Source organism: Hirundo rustica, chromosome 11 (genome assembly GCF_015227805.2).
Source record: "Hirundo rustica isolate bHirRus1 chromosome 11, bHirRus1.pri.v3, whole genome shotgun sequence".
NCBI classification, from domain to species: Eukaryota; Metazoa; Chordata; class Aves; order Passeriformes; family Hirundinidae; genus Hirundo; species Hirundo rustica.
In genome coordinates this window covers 13,160,995-13,172,090 of record NC_053460.1, presented here as the reverse complement: position 1 = coordinate 13,172,090, position 11,096 = coordinate 13,160,995, and the positions used below count along the sequence as shown (strand labels likewise).

Genomic DNA, 11,096 nt, shown 5'->3' with positions numbered 1-11,096 from the left:
TCCACACAGGTGTCACAGAACTGCCCATCAAATAAGCAAAGGGGAGGGCAAATCTTCAGCAGATCTTACTTTTGTTAATCAGTGAGGTTTGTAAGACATTATTGGTGAACGAATATCCTTAAATCATAAAAATGAATTTGTGAACAAGGAAATGTCCTGGAAAAAAGAGCTTCTTCATTGTAGAAGGGAATACAGCTCACCTTGCCCCTGCTAAGTAACAGCTGTGTTAATTACCCAGTACAGCCCTGCCCTGATGAGTCCCAGTTGTAGCCAATAAAGATAAAGGTGATAAAAGGGAGTGGGTTAGCTAGTGATGATGCATTTGTGGAGGAGGAATTGGGAATGAGAGGATCAGGAGGAGGAAGATGAGGGCAGAATCACTGTTGTGAGGTCAGTCTGGGTCTGCAGTCACAGTCTAGCTAGGTGAAAACCTGCAGTCAGAATTTAGCTGGAAATAACCAGCAGTCAGAGGCTGCAGGGGAAACCCACAGCAGGAGCTTGCTGTGGCCAGAGTCAGTGAATAGCTGGAGTCAGGGTGGCTGAGCTGTAAAGAGGAATGAACCAGGGTCATTTTCATGTTGTGATAAACGAGTCTGTGTTTCTGCCCATTTCTACCCTCTACCAAGAGGGCTGCTACAGCACTTCATGAGCTGCTTTGTGTGTGTGTTGCTGAAATACTGTTTTCCACAATGCCAAGTGAGTTTGTAAGCCAATTGCACAAAACTGAGTATTCAGACAATTGTTAAATTCTGAAGTTCTGCAGAGGCTGCTTTTAGATACATCATTCATTTCTTCAACCAGTCTGGGGACAGATCCATGTAAGAAACAGGTGGTGTTTCTTTTAATACTAACATCCAATGCAGCACAAGATACTTCTGATTTTCAAGTGTATTAAATGGAAAGTAGGCCAAAAGGATGGAGACTGAGCCTACTTTTTCTTAATGTTTATAGGAAGTAATTGGAAAGAAATTATATTCTGTGAGGGAGTTAAATGATACGCTCTGTGCTGGTGCTCTGGTCCTGCAGGAGGTAGAGCTCTTTCAACTGCCTGCAGGTTGCTGAAGGAGATCATGAGGTTTCCCCACCTCTATTGATCATGTGCCAATTCTCCACAGGCAGCCGCTGTTTCAAAGAGCTTTCAATAACGTCACAGGAAGTAAAAGATTTCTCTTTTCCAGCTGAAATGCTTTATATGCTGCAGGATACTTTAGTATCTTAACAGCACGCAGTATATATTTCATGATGTGCTCCATTTTTATGTATAACTGTTACAGAGCAGAGCTTAGTTGGTTCTTTTTCTTTCTCTAAAAATTAATCTAATTTGCATGAGGGTTTTTTTGGAGTGGTGGGGAAGGCAGGTTAATCAGTCTTATTAAGTGATATAAACTTTGGCTTACTAAGTGATATAAAGTTCAGCAATGTACTTTACAACACACTAAAACTTGATCAAAAAAATAACGCGAAGGCAGAATTATCATTCCTTCCTGAGCTCTTTGAAGTTTTGATCTAAAATACTGCAAACTGCTAAAATTTATATACTGTGCAAAGTAAAATATCCTGTATTTCTGAATTGCCTGCTGCAAGTTAGACTTTTCCCTCTACATGTGGACTCCAGAAAAAAATCTATTGCATGGAGGTAGCAGGAAGAATAATGCCAAGTCGTGTTTTTACAAAAATATGGCACAGAAAGATTTTTCTTTATTTGTTTAATTTAAATTTGGTGATATTAAAACGGCAAAATAAGATCAGACATTTTCACTAAAAAGGACAATGTGTTAGAAAGTGGGTGCTTTTTTGTTTTTTCCCCACTCTTTATGCTCACAGAATCAACACTAAATTGCAATTTTGGAAGTTTACATTTTTTGCTTGAAATATTTCCCTTTCTCCAAAGGAAATCTGTATTTAATAATGTTTCTCCACAGGGATCCCTGGATGTTTCAGTGCTGCTGAAGTCCTATTTTGAGAATTGAAATAGTGCTGTGGTCCCAAGGTTTGAATCTTTCAGAGGGATAAATCCTCACCTACTGTGAATCTGTGTCCCTCCCCTATGCATTATTATTGTCATCACTAGTGGTTCCAGAGCTACTTTGTGAGTATGGGACTATTTCTTCAATGTGATTGTAAATCTTAATTTTTAATTTAATGTGTCTTGGGAACCAGTTTCCTTTATCAGAATCAGTTCAAAGTGAAAGAGGAGGGAAGAAGAGGAGATAAATACTAAGGCTAGTCATGTTTTAACTAAAAATATTGGGCTGACTTACCTGGGGAAGCCATCAGGAACAAGGCTTCATAATGACTTTTTAAAGTAGCAAGATACTTAATATGACACTTTCATAATGTATTTTTTAAGGTAGCAAGAGTCACAGCTTCAGCCTTGTGTCTTGTGAATCAGATGAAGTTGCCAATACTCCTTCTTCTATGTCAGACATTACTTATTCTGCAGTCTCAAAGCTGTTTGCTGTCATTATTTAGAAATTGGTGTTATTATCTTATATATATTAGAATTATTGAGAGGACGCACAAGCACACAGTGCCTCATCTGCTTGATCTGCCGCATCTGCTTTCTTTGGAAACTGTTGAAAATCTGGAATGAAAACATTTCCTGTTCTTGAATCTACTGCTTATTATTCTTTATAGTCTCTTTATTTCTGAATGGTTTCTCAACACTCTTGGATAGATATGGTGATCTACAAAGGAAAATAAATACTCAGTTGAGAATGTTATATATAGTATGCCAAGAGGGGAAAAAAAGAAAGAAATGTATATCTCATCTAAAACTTCAGAAGGGAATCATTCACTGAAGATGCTGTGCTGTTTGTTGGAGATGAGGAAACTCAAGGTACATAAAGACACTTCTGGTTTTAGTTCTTCTGGTTCTGGGCTATGAATTATGTGGCATGGGAAGTTTGATGCTCTGGAGGTTTTCTTAGATGCTGGCAGTGGCTTCAAGTTAAACTTTTTAGATGCTCATAACTTCTTGAATTAGATGCTTAGTGTATCAAATGGAGTAGCAGCATGCTTTATAAATCATCCTTCTGTGGGTATGGTATTGTCTGTCTAAAGGTTGTAAGGAAGATTTATCCTGCAGTGTTTGTGGGATGCTTGGATTCTGACTCTCTCATTGCACTTATTAAGAGGAGGAGATACCAATATAAGAATAAAGTTTCCAGCTCATCTGATTACTTTCTCAGTAATCAGCTGGCTTTTTTCAGTAGTTGCTAAGAAAAAAAACTGTCCTATTGAATCGGTGTGGATTTCATAGAGGATCTGTTGCAGGGAAATTTTCTATTTGCTCTTTTTATGGCAGGTATTATGATTCTTTGATTTGTCACATTGAACAGCAAAATAATAATAATATTAAAAGAGGCACTGGAGTTCCTTACCTAGACAGCAAACATTTACAGACCTGTTTAGTAAAGATGGAAACTGCAGCAGAGGTCTGAGAAACAAAGATATGCCAGACAGAGGTGAGTTGTGTCTTTCTTCAATCTGCTGGAACAAATTTTCTCTGACATCAGATTCCAAGACTGGGCTGGCTGGGACCCGGACAGCTTCTTCCCTGTAGAGTCATATGCTGCCTGTTGGAGACAGTAACTTAAACCCAAACACAATCTTATAAAATCAATGTGCTATCTCTTATTTTTGGACTGGATTTTGACTTTGGACTGTCCAAGATAATACTGTTATTTTTAGAGTGACCAGAGGATCTGAGTCAGCCAGCAAATGAACCAAGGTGAAATACTCCAGGAGAGACTAAGGATATGACCAAAGTAAAAAGGTCCTCATGTTGTAAAAAATACTTTAGATCAGAGCTTTCCATAATTTGTCTTACCTGTAAGTTAGAACATATAACCCAGAATACGGAGGTGGAAGCAAGAGAAATTGATGTCTTCTGTGTTTACTGACTGCTTTGGAAGTTTTTCACCTATCATTTCCACAGAGTACAATGGGAGTAGAATTTAAAATTGCACTTCCTGTGATGTGTGAATGGTTAATGCATAATCATTCTTGCTAGTATTAACTTAATTTTTGTAAATGGACTTAAGATCAACGGTGCTAGAAAATTTCTTATAGAAGTATGGAAAGGTTCTTTTTTCTCAAGAATGAATAAGCTTTTCTGGAACACTGATAATCTAGAAACTGTTAATTCTGGTTTTTTTCCTTTGAAGCTGTCCTAAAAAGTGGCATCCTTGTGACCCTACCCTTGGCATGTGCCTCCTTTATAACGTTTGAGCTTGCTGACCAATTTTAAACAAATTTGGCATGGGTGAAAGTCAGAAGTTGGATATGTTCACATTTCATGAAAATGAGAGTTAGATATTGAGGAGAGAGGCCTGCTGTCATATCCTTACCCAAGGAAGACAACAAAATTAATCTTTGGTTAGACATCAGAGACTCTGCATAAACCCACCCTTGAGACAGAAATATCAAATATGATATTGGAGTGTGATAGTTTTGAGGCTCAGAAAATAACCAGATGGGGCTTGGGGAAGTTTTTTTCCCCTCTGGTTGAAAAGAGCATCCATATACTTTGAGCTGCAATAACTTCAGACATTAAAAAAAAAAAAATAATAAAAATGCAATTAGAGCTTTGATGAGAGCACTCAGGTCTAATTCAGAACAACCTGGACTGGGCATGAAATGGCTCTAAAAATATCAGGGCACTTAAAAACTGGAAGAGGTGCATGGAGAAAATACAGATTTACATAGTTAAAAGAATGAATGAGTAAAGATGGAGATTTGCTGTCACTATTTTTGTTTCCACTTCATCACCTAGAGAAGAAAGAGATGAGGACTTTATGTATAGTTTGAAGTTTAAGGAATGATTTGTCATCCCTGAGTTACCATAGTATCTGGTTTCCCTGGTTACCAGTGACCATGGAAGGGACACTAGGGAAGCTGAAAGCTGGTTATATATTTATTTTTTGAGAAGAAAAAAGAGAGAGAGGGGTCAGAGAAGATTTTGTATGTGTGTGAGAACAGAATGTGAGAATAGTCCTGGAGGATAACAGATTTTGTCTGAAATGGAATTTATAGATTTCTTTTCAGTGCAAGGAGTTAAGTAGTTGAAAGAAAAAGATTGGTGGTGAGAAACAGAAATTCTGATTAAAAAATGAGGAAAAGAAGAGCTCTAAGGCTGTCTTCCTGTGATATTAGAGGTTGTGTCAATACAAGTGATACAGGGTGTGATTTGACCAGATTTCCTTTTTACCATGGTAGCACTGGACTGGCCCTTTCTGTGCTTGGGGCTTTAAAAACAGACACCCAATCTTCTTGTGTCACAGACAGCATGTTTCTTGCTAATCCAGAGGATTGTTTTGGTAATTCTTGTGGCTGAAACCGCTGAATGGTTCCCAGAATGAAAATTTAAGGAGATCCTTTGTTTCCTTCTGGCCTGTTGCATTATTGTCAAGAGACGAATAAATAGAGCAGATTATAGCAAGGAGGGTTCTCAATGAGTGTTTGTTTGCTGGCTTCAACAATAAGAACATTGCTGATTTTCCATTTTGTTTTCAAACTTACCTATTTCATGTTCAGAAAACCTTTTGAAAGATGCCACACTGTAACAGACACCCAATGCAAGAAAGCCTCCTGGGCAGCTTTGGGTTTGATATTTAGTGGAAAGCAAAGGAAGGCTGTAATTGCTTTCATCCTTTAGACTTGTTGACACTTAATCAGAGCTCAGATTTCCAGGGAGGAATTATTCAGGCTTGGGGAATTTTTGACACCCTTACATTAGTAAAATATTTTTTTAGACATTTTAATATTCTTATTCCATGAGGACCTGCTCATGTCAGAGAATCTTTTACAGAAAATTGCCACTAATGCAAGAGTGGCTCTGCTGCACTAATTCCAGCGTCTGAGGCAGCTTAAATGGAAACATAATTCTGTTTTCTCCCTGTGTTTTATCCATGCTACACATTTCTTTGATTTCTTAATTTCTAGGACAATTTACAATTTTCTTGGACTTGACTGGACCAGCTTCTCCCTACCCTAAAAACAACACAAAGGCTTAAATAGAAGAACAGTAAACTTTATCATGTGTATACTATTGTTTATGGCTGAAATTGTAAATATGTCTTGAATATGCTCTTTTATGTCTTTGAAGATGGGCTAGATGGTAGGAAACAGATGATTTTACTAGTTAGATAATTTTAAGCTTGTAATTACAATGTTGTGAATAAATACATAATTTTGCTATCTTTCATTATTGAGCTTGTTTATGTTCCATTCAAAACTTAGTAAATAAGTTTTGCTTTTCAGAGGTTTTCTTAGTAATTTTTTTTTCAAGTTGTTTTAAAATGGCAAATAGCCACTTTGTTGTGTGCCTTCTAAGGCAGAGGTTTTTAGGGGGGAAAAATAGAAAGACAGCATTTTGTGTATGAGTCTAAGTTCAGTGAGGTAAATTTGCTCTGGATTTGACCCTTAAATTCAAAGTTTCGGACTATTAGTAACTATGATGTGATGTTGATTTAAACATCCTGAGCATTTCAGTGGCCTACAGAATACCCTAATTCACCAGAGGAGAAGGCTTCTGTAGTAATTGTGTTCCAAGCTTATTCACAGATTACCAACTACCATTAATTTAGTTTAGCAATTCTGATGACTTTAGTAGATTTTAGTATATGAAAGTAGAAAGAAGACTTATATTTTGATTCTTCAGATTTATTGTGCTCATATTCCCTTTTATTTGCCAGTATAACTCAAAATAATTGATTCCAAATCTGAGTTCAATTCCAAAATTCTCCCATTTTTTTCCTATTTACTGTGTTTTTCCATTTGATTGCATGTTTGCTGCTGTGTTTTTAAAAGATCTTTCATTTGCTCCTGATTTGCATGAGTGCAATGTCAAATGTACACATGCAAATGGGGCGGTTATATCTGCATACCATCACGCATGCAGGCCCTCTTTGCACTGGCAGTTAGGCAAGAGCTAAAATGCAAATACAAGTTAGTCTCAGTATTGTCACGATTCTCATCCATGTGACATTAAAGGAGAGTTTTATTAGTCGATTGGAGGAAGGCGTTTGAGGGAAGCCTTCCCAGACTAATAGGCTTGAACCAGCAACATGGGCTGATGAAGTGAAAAAATCTATTGGTCCCATGCACTGTGTCTCCTTATTCCCATAAACTTTTTTTCTTTGTATGCAGGAATAAATTTGGTGCATTATAGAAGGTTCTTTCTCAGTAACATTTCTGCTTTGACATGAGACAAGTTTTCCAGGCAATGCGTCTCCTCAAATTCTACACTTTGGTGCCCACAGCCAGAGCTCAGTTCAGCACGTCCACCTTGGGGGCTGAAGAGGTCCAAGTGCCCCATTAGTGAGGCAGAAGTGAACCCCAGGTACCAGAGCCACTCTTGGGTGAGCCCAGGCTGGGTCTGTTTGAGGGCAAAGCCACTCCTCCCACCTCATCCCTACACAGCATCCTCCTTTACTCAATAATGGGAGATGGTGATCCTCCTGTGCTGGAGTGTCATTCTTTCCAGCCAGCTGGTATCCTCTGATCAGAGGTAGGAAGGTTTTCAGCAATGAGATTCTCTCCCCCACCCTGACATTTAGGGTAAAATCTCCCTTTCCTCAGGCAGAAATACTTGTCTGGCTGTGTTGATAGGCAGCAGATAGCTTACAGTTAATACATGTCCTAACCACCTTTTTAAAAAGACATGTAGCAACATTTTATCATAGCTAGCCTTCCTGAAACATGACTGTCTTGTAAAATGTTTTTCCTCTTATGCTGCTGAAAAATTTTATTCAAGATATGACTTATCTAACAGCTAATATGTCTAGGTTGTAATTTCCTTGCTAGAAAGCTTTTTCCTTTTTTCCTTTTCCCATTTTTCTTTCAATATTCAGATACAAGTGGAAAAAAAAAACCCCAAAAATCCTCCAAACCCCCAACCATAATTGCCTAACTCCAAGATCAGCACAGCATACAATTTTGAGGAAAATCTGCCATGAAATAAAAATACAACATGTATTGGAGGGGACAGAATTCAGTTAAAAGGTTGCCAGTGTACACATTTTGCTACTTGTTCATAAATAGTAATTTAATTTTCTGTTCTGTTTTGCTGACTTGTTCCAAAAATCTCTATCAGAGGGTACTTTGTTGACCTTACCCTTACTTGCTAAATTTTACAAGCACAGTGGTAGTTGCTTCCCTTGAAAAAGATATTGTTGCCAGTAATCATTGCTAAGTGTAACTCCATCTATCCTATATATGAAAATAAAGCCAGCCTTAAAAAAAAAAAAAAAAAAAAAAAAAAAAGAGAGAGAGAGAGAAGCAAAAGACATTGATATTCTGAACCTCACAGTTTAGCAAAGGGGAACAACTTTTTAAACAACCCCCTCAAAACCCCACCTGCAGCTTGTTAAATAAATGCCGAGTGAAGAACACCACCCCCAAACCACCACATGGATCCAGGTGTTGGTGGTTTGTGCTAAGGATTTGTAAGTGAATCCCATCCAAAGGGTGACTCAGCAGATTAAAACTGAGGTATTTGAAGAAGCTTGGGAGGGAAGATGATGATAGTCCTCTCCTGCTAGGGCACATTTGCCCAGAAGGTTGCTAATTGCTGTGCAAAATTTCTCCAGAGATTTAGAAGGTGTAGGTAATTGGTAGAAGGATATTAATTTATTTTCTAGGGTGGGATGTCTTCTGAGGTGAGAAATGTTTTATTTAACAGGAGCAAAGATTAAGTAAAAGCTAGAAGGATGGGAGGGGGAGGCTCCTAGGAAAGTGTGATGTAATAGTATTTTTATTGCTTTCCTGCAAATAGGCAGGAAAGATGTATTAATGATTCGCTAGAAATGCTTTAATGTCTCTTGCTGTGTAGTTATCTTGTGAAATTCGGTTTGTGTGTCCCAGGAGGCCGCAGAAGGGGTATGTGCCTATACCATTTCACATCAGTTACAAGTCCTGTACAGAAATTTGGTCTTACAATTTTTTTAGAGATGTCCTCAATGCTTATTTTAAGAATGAAGACTGGTTGCTATTCAGTTAAAGATATGTTTTAGATGCGTATTTCTGTATTCCTAAAATATGAACTCTTTCTAAAGTAAAAATGTCATTAAATGAAGGGGGCAAGTCAGCACAACCCTTTTGTAGTAGTATCTTCAGAGCCGCTTTGTTTTATGCTGTCTTTCCTGAGGAGATCAATAATGGATGGCTGACATAATTCTTTGACCACTCAGAAATGAGAAAGCCTAAATGCATTTCTTTAGGGCAGGCATGTTTTTCATCCTGAGCTGAAATGCCTGTAATTGAGTGAGGTTTATAAGTGTGATTGCTATTGGTGTGTGTTCCAATCTGATGTGCCTCTGAAAGGTTCCACTGGCATTTACCTGACTCTTAGGAATGTTGACCTCATCTCCCAAGCTGCCCAGGATGTGAGATGTCTGTGCTGGGAGACACATATACAGAATAAATCTTAGAAGCATTGAGGTTCAGCTTATGATTGTGTTGGTAACTTCCTCAAAGTTTACTAGTTCTACCTAATTTGCATACACTGTAACTTTAAACGGAAAGCAGAGATGAGAACAGCAATATTGGCTTATATTTGTATCTTCTGGTGAAGTGATTGGAAAGGCTTATAAAGCTTCCTGTTGGTAAGAACAGGGGAAGACTGGAAGCCTTCTTTGACTGGTCTGTTCTGCTGCTATTCACAGGTCTAAAAAATCAGGAGGAATGTATAGCTCTGAAATGGTGTGTCAGTATGGACATACTTACAGCACAAGACTCTAAAGTACAGTTCCCATTACTTGTCAATACCAGCAGCTTTTAGGTCTCCAAATATTTCTAGAAAGGTAAATGTACCCGAAGGAAAGCAGCAGGAACAAAGGATTACAGGTTCAGTGTGAACCCAGAGTCGTGACTGTACCCCAGATCCCTCTCTCGTGGAAGCTGTTCTTTTAACCACTCTAAACACCTTCCCTTTCTCCAGGAAGCCCCCGTGGCACAGCTGCTCTGTGCAGGACCGTGCTCTTACCAAATGGGCACTCACGGGGCCAGAGCATTTTCCAGACCCAGGCAGGCTCTGCTCTGCTGCTCTTGCCTGAGGGAATTTTATTTTGTTTTATCTTTGGAAGGCTTTCTGTAGTATATTTACAATATATTCTCCAGAACGGCTCAGGTATATGGAGGCATCACTGTGGCTGTAAAACAGACTGACACTCTTGAAGACTTCATCTTATCTGCTGATTTTACCCATCTTTTAAATCAGATTGGCAGTCTGCTTTGCCTTGTGCTCATCCCAGAAGTCTCTTGGAAAAAACCAACAGAATTCTGTAATTTAATGCATTACTGTTTTCATCTGTTATTTTGGAAGGCTGTAGATAAGACAGATTGGTTTACAGCACGTGTGAAATATTGAAATATGGAACACAGATGCAATAGGGTAAAACTGTTCTTTTCACATTAATTACTATTGCTGAGAGGAAGGTAAATTCAACTTTGCTTAGCATTTTTGAGATGCTGGTTGGGGTTTGTGTTGTTTGTGAAAGGAAGGAGTGATTCTGGGGGTGTCGTGGGAGTCCTGGCTGATGTCACAGTGGTGGTTTCTGTGCCTGACGGGGGACTGCCAGGTGCAGAATGATGTTGAGGTCCCATGGGTCCCAGCTGTCCCTGCCCAGGTGTTGCTGTGGGGACTCCGTGGAGCAGCTGGGGCTGCTCCACATGGGACAGGGCTGGTTCCAGATGGTTCTGGAGGCACCCCAGCACAGGGCACAGCTGAGCCCCTCAGCAACACCAATGGTGCTTATGTGGGAATGTGTTCAGGAGAGCAGAAAGTGCTGGACAAATGCAGGAGGGAGGAGGAAAGGCAGGGAAAGAGCAGAAGGAACACCTCTAAGGTGCCTGCCATCATTGTGTACTTCTGTGATTGAAGGTGATGTGTTGCTGTTAGCAGCACATATAGAGCTTTATCTCCAGAAATAAAATAACCCCCTAAATGCTGTAAATCAGCACCACTTGTGAAATCCACAGTATGTCTGTCTTCCTTGCTGTGTGAACTCAGTTCTATTGGAAGCAGTATTCCCATGTTTGTTTTGGTACACAGTGGAAATAAAGTACTAGTTCTCTTACCCACAAATATGCTA

General features: G+C 39.0%; 1 long non-coding RNA gene across 4 annotated transcripts in view; it reads left to right on the top strand.

The window, feature by feature from the left end:
• The first annotated feature begins 315 nt into the window (after positions 1 to 315).
• Positions 316 to 11,096, top strand: part of LOC120757765 (uncharacterized) — a 28,354-nt gene continuing 17,573 nt past the window's right edge. For 2 of the 4 annotated variants that reach the window (XR_005702648.1, XR_009208212.1), the window contains exons 1-5: positions 316 to 390; positions 627 to 696; positions 1,923 to 2,089; positions 2,678 to 2,839; positions 3,308 to 3,467. This is a non-coding gene — a long non-coding RNA (uncharacterized LOC120757765). The remainder of the gene's footprint in view (positions 391 to 626; positions 697 to 1,922; positions 2,090 to 2,677; positions 2,840 to 3,307; positions 3,468 to 11,096) is intronic. The other 2 variants (XR_005702646.1, XR_005702649.2) reach the window with 1 other exon arrangement.